A 17,358-nucleotide genomic window follows, 5' to 3' on the forward strand; every position below is an offset into this window, starting at 1 on the left:
AGCTGTAAATCAATATTTTCAGTGAATAACTACTGAAATTTCAGTCTGTTCCTCACACAGGGCCATCATATGGCTTCAGAAGACTTGGAATAATGCATACCATTCAAATGAACTACTTTTATGATACTTTATGGTGCTTTTTGTCCTTGTTATAGCCTGTTAGACTCTGATGCCCATACACTTCCATTGTATGAAAGACAGGGTTTCTGCGGAAAGTCTTACAATGTCTTAAATTCAGTCTTCCTATCATTTAAGGTCATAAAAAGTTTTAAATATCTTAAATAGTATAACACAAGTCTTATTTATCATTTAAAAAAGGTCTTAAATTTGGGAACAAAAAGAAAGGAACTACGATATGGCCAAATGTCATTATCAAACTTCATTGGGCTGCAATTTAATTAAATAAATGCGTGCGCTGCGTGCTTTAAAGTAGCTTCAACACGTGGTAGAGCAGTTCATAATTATGACATTTATGACAAGCAGAAGTCGATCGATTGTGGATTTTGCAGATATGACAACTAAGGTGGTGGAATAGGCAGATAACGGTTTAATAGGTTGATAGTTTTTAACAATCAAGTTATATAATTAATTACATTTCCTTACTATGACGGGCTCAGACATGGAGGCTACAAGAGTCCAAAATAAATAAAATCCAAGATGAAGTTTATTTTTTAACAATAAGGGATTCCAGTAGCGGCTGTGGCTCAGTTGGTAGAGCGGGTCGGCCACTAATCGGTTGGTGGTTCGAATCCCGGCCCACATGACTCAACATGCCGAAGTGTCCTTGGGCAAGACACTGAACTTTTGCTCCCAATGGCAGGCTAGTGCCTTATATAGCAGCTCTGCCGCCATTGGTGCATGAATGTGTGTGTGAATGGGTGAATGAGTCACAGTGTAAAGCACTTTGAATACCGTTAAGGTTAAAAAGGTGCTATATAAGTGCAGACCATATACCATAATTGGTGCATAAACAAGCCAGAATCACACCAGTGACTATTTTGAAAGTTACAGTGCTCAGTGGAGGGGTGCGGAACCTTTATCTGGGTTGGGGCAATTGGTGTATTTGCAAAATTATTAGCATGCCATACAATTGCTTGCAATTTCTGATTGTGGGTTGAAATGAACTTATGCATTCTTATGTGTTACATGCTCACGCACCAAGACAAAAAAAAAAAAGGTATTTCTATGATGCAATATTTTGCGTTGTTATTATTATTAATAATTTTTAGTTTGCTTTTCAAATAATTTCTCGAATGGTCTCTCGGGCATGGTAAAGTCCCCTGCTCTATAGTTAAGTTGGATATTTACCTTTTTATAGCTTATATATATTCACCAGATATACATGTATATACTGTATACACACATACAAAACTTTTCATCTGAACGAATAATGAAATAAAAACAACTGTCGGCACCAGTAGTTAAAAATAGTAACTATCGGCACTGATTAATTGGTAAAACAGATAAATCGGTCTACCTTTAATGACAAGTGATCACTGATTATCTACTGCTGATGAGTTATGCCAATGTTTTCTGTGAGTGTTTATATTGTAAGACATTCTATATGATTGTAAGAGTGCCTTTTTTATTTCCCATCTGTTTTAATGAGCAGCTGGAAGCTGTGAAACTCAGACATTTTAAAATAAGAGTCCTGCGTTATGCAGCAAAAGCATTTCTGGTGTTTGGTAATTTAGTTGCTCAATAAACTGCACCCGGGTGATTAATTAAGTTAATTTGGACTCTTGTAGCCTCTGTCTGGTCCACCCAGTCACACGAAGGAAAGATGTTCTTATATATAGTATTAATTTATTTGTTCAGTTCTTAAAAAAGGTCTTAAAAACTCTGGAGCAAACTTTAACGTTAAATGAAGACCTTTAATGGGGTCATATCATGAAGAATTCATTTCCTTGAGGTTTTGAGACAAAAGAGTTCATTGTACTATGAACTTTCATTTTCAGATGTCAAACTAGTAAAAAAGGATCGTATATTGAAAGAAAGCTGCAAAAATAGCTTGTCCGTTTGCAACATTTTTTATGTCAGGTAGATAATACATTTGAACTTTTCTTTCTTTCTTTCTTGCATGCATTTAAGCTGCATTCTCAAGCCCATATACAAATGTGGTAGAGTCTGACTGCTTTTTTATGGCACACTGCCCACAGATATGTGTCTCTCAAAGTAAATAAATAAATAAGAAGTCTGTCTTCATGGCTCAGAGCCATAGAAATGACGTGTTGAGGGTGGTTGAGATGTAGTATGTAAGCAGTATGCTATCAGTTCAGATAAGAGCCGGCATTATTGAAGCACTTCTCTATAGTTTCTGTGCACTTCTGCTAATCAGTACAGTGTGTATTCAGGAGCCCCTCTTATCTGTCAGCCGCAGTTGGCAGATAGACATTTGTGTATGTGTTTGTGTGTGTGTGTGTGTGTGTGTGTGTGTAGACAGTCTCAAAATGTACTATATCTGATGTGAATTAACTATTGACAATTAATATAGTTTTATGCATCAATATTGTCTAGTGCACTATTTTATACAAAGCTTATAAATGTGTGCTACCAAATACAAGTCCTTTGTCAACTATGTTTTAAGTAGGTCAATTACATAATCGTTAAAAGTGTCAATTACAGTTTTCCATTTTGGTGTACTCCCATTGCACCAAAATTATATATTTTTTTGTGCATGAATACAGAATCAAATCTGACATGTTTAAATTAGTATAAAGGCATATCTAAATGATACTGTGTACAATTTATTAAAAATGTGAATAACACCATCCATCCATCCATCTTCAACCGCTTATCCGAAGTCGGGTCGCGGGGCAGCAGCTCCAGCAGGGGGCCCCAAACTTCCCTATCCCGAACCACATTAACCAGCTCTGACTGGGGGACCCCGAGGCATTCCCAGGAGAGTGTGAAGATGTAATCTCTCCACCTAGTCCTGGGTCTTCCCCGAGGCCTCCTCTCAGCCTGACATGCCTGAAACTCCTCCATAGGGAGGCACCCAGGGGGCATATGCCCAAACCACCTCAACTGGCTCCTTTCGACGCAAAGGAGCAGTAGCTCTACTCCGAGCTCCTCACGGATAACTGAGCTCCTCACCCTATCTCTAAGGGAGAAGCCCGCCACCCTTCTGAGGAAACCGCTTGATTTCGGCCGCTTGTACTCGTGACCTAGTTCTTTCGGTCATGACCCAGCCTTCATGATCATAGGTGAGGCTAGGAATGAAAATTGACCGGTAGATCGAGAGCTTTGCCTTCTGGCTCAGCTCTCTTTTCGTGACAACTGTGTGATAGAGCGAGTGCAATACCGCCCCCGCTGCCCCGATTCTCTGGCCAACCTCCCGCTCCATTGTCCCCTCACTTGTGAACTTGTGACCCCGAGCTACTTGAACTCCTTCACTTGGGGCAATACCTCCTCCTCTACCCGGAGTACACACTCCAGGTGAATAACACATGCAACAGAAATATTAAAGCAATTCATGAACATAGTTCTCATGGCATGCAACTACCCCACACAAAATAAGTATTTTAATGTAAATTTTATTAATTGAAATTAATAATTGCAGATGCAATATCAAAGGAAGTAATCGTCTATTATGATTGTTGTCATAATCGTGCTCCCTACTGCACAGTGTGTGTATATATATATATATATATATATATATATCCCCTTTTATTTTCATTCATCTTTTCATATATATTTGGTACTTTTCAAATGACTTTTGTATAGATTTGACTGATTTTGCCTTGTCCCAGACCCTGACTTTCAATTGTAAACTGTGAAAAATCCACAAAAAAATACAAATGATTGCATAGTTTATAACCTTTACAAAAATATGACTGTCCCAAAGTCATTTATGCTAAAAGTGTCAGTGATGAGCATGCTTGAAATCAAAAATGTATATACTGCATACTGTATACAGTACACAACAGCCATGATGTGCATGTACATTGCAAAATTATTACAATTATTATTGTCATTGCATGTAAGATAAATAACACATGAAATTGCTGAACTGTTAAAACACTTAAAATGTGGACTATTTATTGTTAAGGCTATCTGTACATTTTAGAAATGACACATGACCAATTCTGTTAATAAGTCAATCAGGCCCTATTAATTAATTGGCCTGGCAGATATACTGTATCTGTCTATCCCTAGTGTTTATGCGTTGGTGATATTATATGCAAAAACAAGCCAAATGTAATTTCAGTTGATACAGGAAAAATAACAGCTTTATATTGCTAATGTATGACATGCAATTTGTCTCTCTTACAGCAAAGCTACATTTCACAACGACACACACGTGTGTTTATTATCGATCCTGTAAGCACATCATATGATCAGCTCTCATGCACCTGTTGTGCACATGCTTTTATATTCCAGAGGGCATGTTTACTGTCTGCCTTTCATCTAGAATAATGTCTTTGGCACAGCTCATGTATTGTTCATTAAAGACGTCTGTGTTGTGCTTTTTAGGTAGTGGAGCCACAGCAGTGGTCCAGGCAGCTCTGTGTAGTCCTCGACAGGAGCGTGTGGCCATCAAGAGAATCAACCTGGAGAAATGCCAGACCAGCATGGATGAGCTGCTGGTGAGAAACAACAGGTTTTACCATGCTAATGCATATGCATATGCACGCGCACACACACACACACACACACACACACACACACACACACACACACACACACACACACACACACATGTTGTGTTTCCATGTTTTATGGGGACTTTCCATAGACATAATGGTTTTTATACTGTACAAACTTTATATTCTATCCCCTAAACCTAACCCAACCCCTAAACCTAACCCTCACAGAAAACTTTCTGCATTTTTACATTTTCAAAAAACATAATTTAGTATGATTTATAAGCTGTTTTCCTCATGGGGACCGACAAAATGTCCCCACAAGGTCAAAAATTTCGGGTTTTACTATCCTTATGGGGACATTTGGTCCCCACAAAGTGATAAATACACGCTCACACACACACACACACACACACAGTTGTGTTTCCATGTTTTATGGGGACTTTCCATAGACATAATGGTTTTTATACTGTACAAACTTTATATTCTATCCCCTAAACCTAACCCAACCCCTAAACCTAACCCTCACAGAAAACTTTCTGCATTTTTAAATTTTCAAAAACATAATTTAGTATGATTTATAAGCTGTTTTCCTCATGGGGACCGACAAAATGTCCCCATAAGTTCAAAAATTTCGGGTTTTACTACCCTTATGGGGACATTTGGTCCCCACAAAGTGATAAATACACCCTCACACACACACACACACACACACACACACACACACACACACACACACACACACACACACACACACACACACACACACAGAAGTTGTCACAAATAATGATTATTTTCAAATGGGTGTCCCGAACACTGTGTGGAATTGGTCAGAAAAACAGATAAAACTGCCCCAAACTTAAACAAAATACAGGTATATTTTTGGGGGGAAACTGTTTGAAAATAGTCTTTATTTTTGCAATTCTGTTTGTTGATGCAAGTAGCACAGACATTACACACTTCACCTTTATCAGAGTTTTCCCTGTTAAACACTGTGTATCAAGAGTGCAAGAGTACAGCGTCTTCTAATCATTCATAATGCAGTTCTTGCATTAAAATGTTAAGGAAAAAATTTAATTAAATGCTTATCCATTAAATGCAGTGTAAGGTATTTGCTATCGTACTCATAAAAGACATTCTTCTTAGTGTTTACCATGCCATCCTTAACATATTTGTAGTCAAGACCAGAATGAGAAAATGTACTCTTTTAAAAGAAATATATTTAGTCAATAAAAAACCCTTCTTATATATTTTTCATATCTGTCAAAGACACACATGCTTCTCTCACCATGCACAGTCCCTGCTGTAATCATTTTCACACATGCACACACACACACACACACACACACACACACATACACAAACAAACATTTCCTCAGCAGGCGTCTCGCCCCGACACGTGTGAGTTGTTTTCGATTGATCTTTGTTTTGGTGCAGTGAGAGTAGAGACTGATGGTTTGATTAATGTGTTCTGCTGCGAAAGCAACTTTATTCCCGCAGATGGGAATCTACTTCAAACATCTCAGAATTACTCTCGAATCGGCAGACACAGAATTATGTGTTTGTCTAAATTTATGCTGAGAAACGAACAGCAAATGTGTAATGCGCTATTTCAGTTTTCTTCAGGGTTTGATGCTACAGTCCTTTGTAAAATCTAATAATATTGCTGCATGTCAAATTCCTTAAATTTGATGTAGACTCAGCTAATTGCAAAAGCAAAACAGGTTTTATTATACACCTGAGTAATTCAATTCTGCTTTGAAACACAAACTTAAAAACAGCTTTAGTAATGAAGCATTGATTAGCATAATTAGATTTGCACGGTATACTAAAAAGTCTTCTCAAAATGCTTAGCTAATCAAAAAATTAGAAAGTGCTAATTTTCCATACATGAAGATGGTGTTTTTAGTTGGAGATGTTTTTGTAATTCCCATTATTATCTTTAGAGTCCTATTACTGTAATATGGATCTTTTTAGAATAGATTAGTAGATTTAGGTTAGATTCGTAGAGTAGATTTAATTGGATGGTAGTAAAAAATTGTGTAATACAACAATCACACAAACTTCAAATTGAAATAAATGTAAAGGCGGTGCAACAAATACTACCACAAAGTATGCATACTTTTTTGTTGCATTGTAGTAATTCAAGTTTGGGAAGAAAATGTGCTTTAATTGTCACCAAAATGTCATCCAAAACGTCTAATGGTGCTTAAAACAGGCTTCATTTTCTTTAAGCATTTAATAATGTATTTTTATTTTGGGTGGTGATATATAACATGCAACATGCATTAGAAAGCACATGCACATAATAAAGCACATGCATGATAAAGCAAGACCCAATACCTTCGTCTGTCTCCACAGAAAGAGATTCAAGCCATGAGCCAGTGTAACCATCCAAACGTGGTCACCTACTACACTTCATTTGTTGTGAAAGATGAACTTTGGCTAGTCATGAAACTCCTGAGTGGAGGTGTGTGGAATCTTTTCTATTACACCACAATGTTACATATTTGTTTTGCTGTTTTTAATATTGGATATTGCAGGCAGTTTCGTCAAGTATTTAAAGGGTTAGTTCACCCAAAAATAAAAATGATCCCATAATTGACTCACTCTCAAGCCATCCTAGGTGTATATGACTTTTCTCTTTCAGCCAAATACAATTGGATTTATATAAAAAAATATCCTGGCTCTTCCAAGCTTTATAATTGGATTGAATGGTACCTTAGATTTTGAAGCCCGTGTTCACTGGCTTCCTGTATCCTCTGTGCTTCCATGTTCGTCACTTCTCACCGGAGCTTACACTACGCCTACATCATACGCCGAAACTCGACTCTCTCGTGCACATGCAGATGGCCATTACCGGAAGCCAGTGATTATAGTTTATAAAGATATAATTATGGATATGTTTTAATATAACTTTGATTGTGTTTGGCTGATAGAAGAAAGTCATATACAACTAGGATTGTTTGAGGGTAAGTACATTATGAGATCATTTTCATTTTTGGGTGAACTAACCCTTTAAAGTGTACAGTGCGTCCTCCTTTTTGGACACTTAAATGTCTTAATTTCACTGCATCAGACAACAAAATTTCAAATCATGTAGCATTTACAAACAAATACATTTTTTCTTGAAAAGTGTGCTTGTGCTATCTGTCTTTAAAATGAATGTTGTTAATGAAGTGTTATCTAATGCAATGAAATTTTTAAGTGTTGCTTAAAAAGTTTGGAATAATGCATAGATTTTGCTCTTATGGAAATAAATTGATACGTTTATTCACCAAAGTGGCAAGTGATTAATTGATCACAATGTATAGTCAGGACATTAATAACATGAAAAATTACTATTAACATTTGAATTTCTTTTTTAACTACTTCAAAGTATTCTCATCAAAAAATCCTCCACGTGCAGCAATGACAGCTTTGCAGATCCTTGTTATTCTAGCTGTCAGTTTGTCCAGATACTCAGGTGACCTTTCACCCCACACTTCCTGTAGCACTTGCCATAGATGTGTCTGTCTTGTCGGGCACTTCTCACACATCTTACAGTCTAGCTGATCCCACAAAAGCTCAATGGGGTTCAGATCCGTAACACTCTTTTCCAATTATCTATTGTCCAATGTCTGTTTCTTTGCCCACTCTAAACTTTTCTTTTTGTTTTTCTGTTTCAAAAGTGGCTTTTTCTTTGCAATTCTTCCCATAAGGCCTCCTGAGTCTTCTCTTTACTGTTGTACATGAAACTGGTGTTGAGCGGGTAGAATTCAATGAAGCTGTCAGCGGAGGACATGTGAGGCGTCTATTTCTCAAACTAGAGACTCTGATGTACTTATCCTCTTGTTTAGTTGCACATCTGGTCTTCCACATCTCTTCCTGTCCTTGTTAGAGCCAGTTGTGCTTTGTCTTTGAAGACTGTAGTGTACACATTTGTATGAAATCTTCAGTTTTTTTGGCAATTTCAAGCATTGTACAGCCTTCATTCTTCAAAACAATGATTGCCTGACGAGTTTCTAGAGAAAGCTGTTTCTTTTTTTGCCATTTTTGACCTAATATTGACCTTAAGACATGCCAGTCTATTGCATACTGTAGCAACTCAAAAACAAACACAAAGACAATGTTAAACTTCATTTAATGATCCAAATATCTTTCAGCTGTGTTTGATATAATGGAAAGTGATTTTCTAGTACCAAATTAGAAATTTAGCATGATTACTCAAGGATAAGGTGTTGGAGAGATGCTGCTGTCTAGATTTGATCAAAAATCACTTTTTTCAAATAGTGATGGTGCTGTTTTTTACATCAGTAATGTGAATTACACTTTGGTGAATTAAAGTACCAATTTCCTTCCAAAACAGCAAAATCTGTACATTATTCCAAACCTTTGACCGCCAGTGTAAGTGTCAAAATACTTTTTGGGTGCACTGTATGTATGTGTACTTTGTATAGACTTGCAGACATTTAGTGTGTTACAATGTTTTTTATTCACTCAGGATCAGTGTTGGACATCATAAAGCACACTTTCAATGAAGGAGAACATAAAAACGGTGTCCTAGATGAATCCACAATAGCGACCATATTGAAGGAAGTGCTGGAGGGATTAGATTATCTACACAAAAACGGGCAGATTCACAGGTAAGGAATCTATCTGTCCATCCATCCAGTGATCTGCAAAGTGTACCAGACATTATTCAGTTGGTCAAGTCTGCTGCAGCTGCAAAAGACTAGTGTAAAATATGCCTCAATTAAGTTCCTCTGTATGCCAAGTGAACAAAAATACAGTACTAATGAAGTGTTTTCACTCCAGGCCATCACTGTTATAAAAATGCTTTGAAAAATTCATAAACATGGTGATTAATTCTTCAGCCTCTGGCGTTATTGTTAATGTTTAAGATTATAATAAAGGGTGACATGGCTGTGCTTTGTCTCGGTTTGACCTCAGGGACGTGAAGGCGGGTAATATTCTACTAGGGGAAGATGGATCGGTGCAGATCGCAGGTTTGTAACTCAACACTGCGCTTGACTTTCATATTAAATCACCTTTAAATTGGCTGAAATGTGTCAAACGTTTGAAATGTTCCACTTCAAGCCGAACAGGTTCTACTGTTTTCAGCATAACAATTATAGTTATATTGCAAAATTAACATGATAAAGACATTTACAAGAATATCAGGCTTTTTCTACAAAGAAGTTAACATGGTCCCTGTCACAAATTTAATAGATCTAGAAATAATGCAGAATCTTCTATATATCTTTAATGTTTTAAAAAATCCTTAAACTCTGTTATATACCATTTAAATTGTATTATTTTATATTAATTTGAGTTATATTGCTAAATTTCCATGAAAACCTGACTTTTTGTGCAAAGTTAACCTTTTTTGCTTATATAAAAAATGTGCTTATTGATCTAGAAATAATGCACAATCTGAAATATTTGTTCTTCATTTTTTGTTAATGCTTTTATTTCCTTAATATTTTTAAAAATCCTTAAAATATAAACTCTGTTATATATTCCATTCTATTCCATTCCATATATATATATATAAAATAAAAAGATATTCAGATCATTAAAATGCATTACATTCTTGTGGCAGAACATTTAATCATTAATAAGACAATACAAAAAGTGGCTTTAGAATACAATGTATTGTTTACTACCATATTATTGATCATAAGTCAATCATTGACACACAGTTCACAGCAATCCATTTCACAAGTGAATTTGTCAATCAGTTCGAGATTCATTATGAGGGCTTGTGTCCCGTCAATCTACACCTGCGTCAGACATGCTTGTGTAGCGTCTCGAGTGTGTTGCGTCATAAACATACATTTTTAGGTCACTGTGTCAAGTTAAATATAGTTTAATACTTAGAACACATCTTGAGATCCCTTAGTTCAAATTTGCGCTCCATCAAGTGTTTTGAACACAAGGATGTAACAAATGTCTGTGTTGTTCTGTCTGCTGGATGGCTGTTTTCTTCACTGTATAAACTGCGCATTGCCACACAGCTGAAGTTTCAATAACTGCCCTCTGGAGTAAACAGGTGGTACTACAAGCTTGCATTTCTCAGGAATCGTCCTTATTATGGTCCGGGGGGGCATTGCGATTAATTGCGTAAATTGTTTTAGTGCGTTATTTTTTTGTAAAATTAATCGCACTGAATTAATGCATTAAATCAACATCCCTAATATATATATATATTATAACAGCATCCAGTAGCCACTGAGAGGCTAGGTAGTGGGCTGTTGCCTGTCTTGAGTCATGTTTTATTGTGATGAGGCATATGAAACATGCAATGCAAATACATAACATGGATAAATTAGTTCAACAGAAAGTTAGCTTTCCCAGTACTCACCCCCTCTCTCAACACCAAACAACCAGCAAAGGGGTCATAATAAAGGAAACAAAAGTGTTCACCTGTGCCCACGTGAAAGTAAATAAGTAATGAAAAATAACAATTAATTACTGCTCCTATATATTATATTATATGATATTATATTATATTATACTCCACCAATGAACAACCATTTCAACATAAAAATGCAAATAAAAACATTTAATGGAATTTAATAAATACAAAATAAATAAATCCTAAATTGCTCTAAATTAGACCAGTGAATTCTTCATATTGAGTCACATAATTATTTCAGCTGCTGACAGTTATTTATAACCATGAGTTAATTAAGCTTGCTTTAACTGTGAAAGTGGCGCTGTAATTAGTATTGTTTGTCACTCTATAGATAAAAAGCAACATTAATGGGTCTTAAGAGAGATAGATAGTTTTATTACTTTTTCAAAGTTCATGGCAATTAGCTTGAATTACAGTCAACAGCAGGACTGCACAAGCTATAACCTAAAACTGATCGCTTCAAACAGTCAAGCCACTTTTCACAAGTTAGATGTGGTTTGATTATAAGTGATAAGATACTTTACACACATTGCAATTTGTTTGATGAATTTAAGAGTTAGAGTGTATTGTTTTTGAGACATAAAAGGAGAGCAGAAAAACAGAACTGAGGCACATTGATCGTAATGTGGAGAAGTGTTAACTTCCTGAAATGGGGCTTTTTCCCTCCCTGGGGGAAAACGGGCTGATCTAGTTCTAGAATATTGATCAGATTTATGTAACAGGGGTTTCCACAAATGACCCCGGCTCAGCTTTGTTGAGATTGTTTCATATAAGAGGTATTTCTGTTGAAATGTTTGACTGAAACATTAAAGGGATAGTTCACCCAAAAATGAAAATTCTCTCATTATTTACTCACCCTCATGATATCCCAGGTGTGTATGACGTTCTTCTTCAGCAGAACACATTTGAAGAAAAATAGAAAAATATCTTAACTCATTAGGTCCTTAAAATGCAAGTGAATGGAGATTTCTCTTTTGAAGCTCCACATATCAACACGATCACCTTCGGTGTGAAAAAGATCAATATTTAAGTACTTTTCTTTGCTCTAAATCATGCCTCCGTTCTGCAGCGGTAAGCGAGTGTGACGTAATCGCATTTGCATTTGAAAGATGCAAGAACTGACACATGTTCGTCTATTTGCATCTGTTTGTTTACTCACAATGGTGCATTTATGTGCTTATCCTGGATGTCTCAACCGAGTGGAGAACGTGAGATTGCTTCTGTATCCATGGCAACGTGAATACGTCATGTACGTTTATGCTGACTGTCTGTCATTTTTGGAGTTGCATTTTAAGGACCTACTAAGCTGAGATATTTTTCTTCAGTTGTGTTTTGGTGAAGAAAGAAATTCATGCACACTGGGATATCATGAGGGTGACTAAATAATGAGAGAACATTTGCACACACACACACACACACACACGGGTGAATCTCACCCAACCTGTCAATAACCTGTCAGGGTTTTATTTCACCCCAAATTCAAAAAAACATATTTAAGAAATTCTGTTTCACATATAGAAAATGAAGGCCGTTTTTAAAACTAAAGAGACAATTAAGCACTTTAACCAATTTAACCAAATTCTCATTACTATTATGCATCCACACTCAAAAAAGATTTGCGCTTTTCAAATTCATAACATAATTCCATAAAATTGAATTAAGAAATCTTTTTTTTAGCAAATGTTATACATTATACAGTGTTAAACATTACACAATTCAATTTTATGACATTTTATTATGAAATTGTAATGTGCAAATCTTATATAAGCTAAAATATTGTTTCGCGTGCAGACACTAATACATTTTTGCAAGTGTTCTGCTCAATGGTGAATCTCATTAGATTCTTACAGAGCCACTTTTCTGAAATAGTTTTGTGTCCCCTTGCAAAACATTTATCCATTCATTATGAAAATGAACCATAGTTTTACAGCACTAGCCATATTTGGTACCTGTATTATGGGACTATGGTACCTCTATTAAGGGACTATGGTACCTGTATTAGGGGACTATGGTACCTCTATTAGGGGACTATGGTACCTGTATTATGGGACTATGGTACCTCTATTAGGGGACTATGGTACCTGTATTAGGGGACTATGGTACCTCTATTAGGGGACTATGGTACCTGTATTATGGGACTATGGTACCTCTATTAGGGGACTATGGTACCTGTATTATGGGACTAAGGTACCTGTATTATGGGACTAAGGTACCTGTATTATGGGACTATGGTACCTGTATTATGGGACTATGGTACCTCTATTAGGGGACTATGGTAGCTGTATTATGGGACTAAGGTACCTGCATTAGGGGACTATGGTACCTGTATTAGGGGACTATGGTACCTGTATTAGGTGACTATGGTACCTGTATTATGGGACTATGTTACCTGTATTATGGGACTAAGGTACCTGTATTATGGGGACTATGGTACCTGTATTAGGGGACTATGGTACCTGTATTAGGGGACTAAGGTACCTGTATTAGGGGACTATGGTACCTGTATTATGGGACTAGGGTACCTGTATTATGGGACTAGGGTACCTCTATTAGGGGACTATGGTACCTCTATTAGGGGACTATGGTACCTGTATTATGGGACTATGGTACCTGTATTATGGGACTATGGTACCTCTATTAGGGGACTATGGTAGCTGTATTATGGGACTAAGGTACCTGTATTAGGGGACTATGGTACCTGTATTAGGGGACTATGGTACCTGTATTAGGGGACTATGGTACCTGTATTATGGGACTAAGGTAGCTGTATTATGGGACTATGTTACCTGTATTATGGGACTATGGTACCTGTATTATGGGACTAAGGTACCTGTATTATGGGGACTATGGTACCTGTATTATGGGACTAAGGTACCTGTATTATGGGGCTATGGTACCTGTATTATGGGACTAAGGTACCTGTATTATGGGGACTATGGTACCTGTATTATGGGACTAAGGTACCTGTATTATGGGGCTATGGTACCTGTATTATAGGACTATGGTACCTGTATTATAGGACTATGGTACCTGTATTATGGGACTAAGGTACCTGTATTATGGGACTATGGTACCTGTAGTTAAACCATAGTAACCACAAAATGTACCATAGTTTTACTACATTAACAATAGTTCAGCTATGGTATTTGTACTTAAACCATAACCACAACATTCACTGGTTATATATTAACCATGGTATTTGTAGTAAAACCATAATAATATAGGAAAACCAAACACTCTGGTTTTAAATGTAAAAAAAAATCATGGTCATTACAGTTTACATTTATGCATTTGGCAGATGCTTTTATCCAAAGCGACTTACAGTGCCCTTATTACAGGGACAATCTCCCCGGAGCAACCTGGAGTTAAGTGTCTTGCTCAAGGACACAATGGTGGTGGCTGTGGGAATCGAACCAGCAACCTTCTGATTAACAGTTCTGTGCTTTAGCCCACTATGCCACCACCACTCCATGGTGTTACTAATGTAACACAGTGTTACTATAGTAGGCCTAACACCCAACACAATGATTATGATTAGTATTACCATAGTTTTGTTTGCCATGTATTATTGCTATGGTTTACCACAAATGTCATGGTTAAATAGTTACTGTAGTAAACATAGTACATTTTGTGGTTACTAAGGTATTATTAATACCATAGTTCAACCATGGTTACTTAAAAAAAATCATGGCTAATTTTAAATAATAATATCTGATTTTTATTTTATAGGAATTGTATATATTTATTTGAATTACAGTAACGAGGATTGGAGGTTAATGTGTTAAACTGTTGTGAAAATAATGACTTTGTTGTCTTTATGCAAAATGTGTTTAGTTATTTGTTTTATTTATTTATTTTTATTTAATTTAGGGTGAAATATGACCTATGTTCTTGGCAGTTTTTGTGAGGTTCTTGAGATAAGGTCAGCAATCCAACATCCTGACAAAAATGTTACATAACAATATTTACATATCATAAAAGCATTATATTCAATAATAATATATTCCTTGTCATAGCACACTAGTGTCAAAGATCATAGCATATAGTGTCAATGTAATCTCAACTTTTTCTACATTAGATCGTTCAACCATCTTTTATATCAGAGTTTGTCTGACAAAATGCAAGTTGGATATTTTACAGTGCAGAATAAAATCTTACTGCTCATAGTATGGACCTTAGTAAGGGAAGAAGGCACATCTAATTTGATGTGATTGAAAACAAAGCTGTGAGAGATAACCAAATGTCTTCATATCTTTGGTCCCATTCGATTTTCACGATCCAATGCTGCGTTTCAAGGTTGAACGATTGGCACCACACTATGCGACAGTGCAACCCACTGAACGAACAGTACTTTTATCGCTTTCCGCCTCATTTTCATCCGTGTCTGATTTAAAATAACTCCTATTCTGACTAAAGTCCGTTTAAACATTTGCATTCAAAGTTGCCATTTAAAGTCAACGGTTCTCAATAGATATATTAGATTTTTTTTTTGCTCTTTTGGTCCATCAGACTTTGCTGAGGTTATTAATCGTTTGGAATGATTCACCTCATAGATTTTGGTGTAAGTGCTTTTCTGGCCACCGGCGGAGACGTCACGCGACACAAAGTGAGGAAAACGTTTGTGGGGACTCCGTGCTGGATGGCCCCTGAGGTAATGGAGCAGGTGAGTTTGCTCAACAAACAACATAATTTATTTGTATTTTCAGCATAATATTATAAAAAGCAGCTATATTTTTGCATCTAATAATCAAACTTTCAGTTACCAGTGTTATGTATCTGCAGGTACGGGGTTATGACTTCAAAGCTGACATTTGGAGTTTTGGAATCACTGCCATTGAACTTGCAACAGGCTCTGCGCCGTACCACCGGTACCCTCCTATGAAGGTAAACATAATGGATGGCTATTCATCTGGTGTTCCACACAAACAGCTATAAATGCTGCCTCAAAATGGCCTTTTGAAGCTGCTTTCAAAAGCCCTTATCTCACAAGAGAAAATGTTTATTAAATTTTATTCAATCCGTCAATTTTTATATATATATATATATATATATATATATATATATATATATATATATATATATATATATATATATATATATATTTTTTTTTTTTAAAGATTTATTTATTTTATCCCTGGCACAGTAGAAGGGAAGCAGTTATCTAGAAGTAGCATTTAACTAGTAGTTCACCCAAAAATAAACATTCTGTCATTAATTACTCACCCTCATGTTGTTCCAATCCCTTATGCTGTTATTTTCAGTGGAACACAAAAGGACACATTTGAAAGAATCTTCACACAGCTCTTTTCCATGCAGCAGCAGCTCATAGTGACCACCATAAGTACAAAGCACCATTAAAATAGTAACTCTAGTGAAGCCATACAGTAGATTTTGTTTGAACACAGTGAAATATAATTTGTTATTGACTGATAATTTTACCTTATGCCGTAACTGATGTCAAAACGTCAGTGTAGCACTAGTTCAAATATGCTGAATGGACATTTGAGAGCATTGACGGAGAGGAAGATTTTCAGTGAATAATGATGTACATTTCAGTTTGTTCCTCACACAAAGCTATCGTATGTCTTAAAAAGACTTGGATTGTAGCACATGATTATTGCACACTTTTTATCCTTTTGGAACTTGACAGCCATGGTCACTATGAAATGTTGTTGTATGGAAAATTGCTGCATGAAGATTCTTCAAAAATGCTCATTTTGTGTTTTACGGAAAAAATAATTTCAAATAATTTTGGGGATAATATTTCTTTAAGGACTTCTTGTCAAACTTACTGCTATAGGTTTTTGTAGATCTGATCCTGCCTCTTCTGTTGCAGGTTTTAATGCTCACGCTCCAGAATGATCCTCCAACCATTGAGACTGGGGTGGAGGACAAAGAGATGCTTAAGAAATATGGAAAATCTTTTAGAAAACTCATATCCATGTGCCTTCAGAAGGACCCAGCAAAGAGGTGCATTACTGTGAATCCGAAAGCAGTGTCTTATTTGTTGCACAAATGACATAATCAGCATCCAACAATTGAGAAAAATGGGTGCTTTTTCTGCCGAATGTGTCGCAGACCACCAAAATATTTGTTTATCTGCATGACCACACATTTCAACAGAGCGCTTGTTGCAAGTGGCAAACATATTGATTTGTAAAGTGTGATGATCATTATGGAATAGCAGCTCATTGAGCACTGCCTTACTTCAAGATGACCAAACACTTTCTCGTTTTTGTTCTCTATTTGATCTCTCTGCATCTGGGATGGGCAACTTTAAAGGTTTTTTCTTCTTTCTACCAAGGGGCCAGATTATAAATATGCACTCCCACAACGTTCACCCCATTAATCATTTCCTCATTATTGTGGGTA

The 17,358-nt window shown here is 36.3% G+C and overlaps 1 pseudogene; it reads left to right on the plus strand.

The window, feature by feature from the left end:
• Positions 1-17,358, plus strand: part of LOC127658968 (STE20/SPS1-related proline-alanine-rich protein kinase-like) — an 88,893-nt pseudogene that overhangs the window by 1,383 nt on the left and 70,152 nt on the right.

The sequence above is a fragment of the Xyrauchen texanus genome, chromosome 18, assembly GCF_025860055.1.
Source record: "Xyrauchen texanus isolate HMW12.3.18 chromosome 18, RBS_HiC_50CHRs, whole genome shotgun sequence".
NCBI classification, from domain to species: Eukaryota; Metazoa; Chordata; class Actinopteri; order Cypriniformes; family Catostomidae; genus Xyrauchen; species Xyrauchen texanus.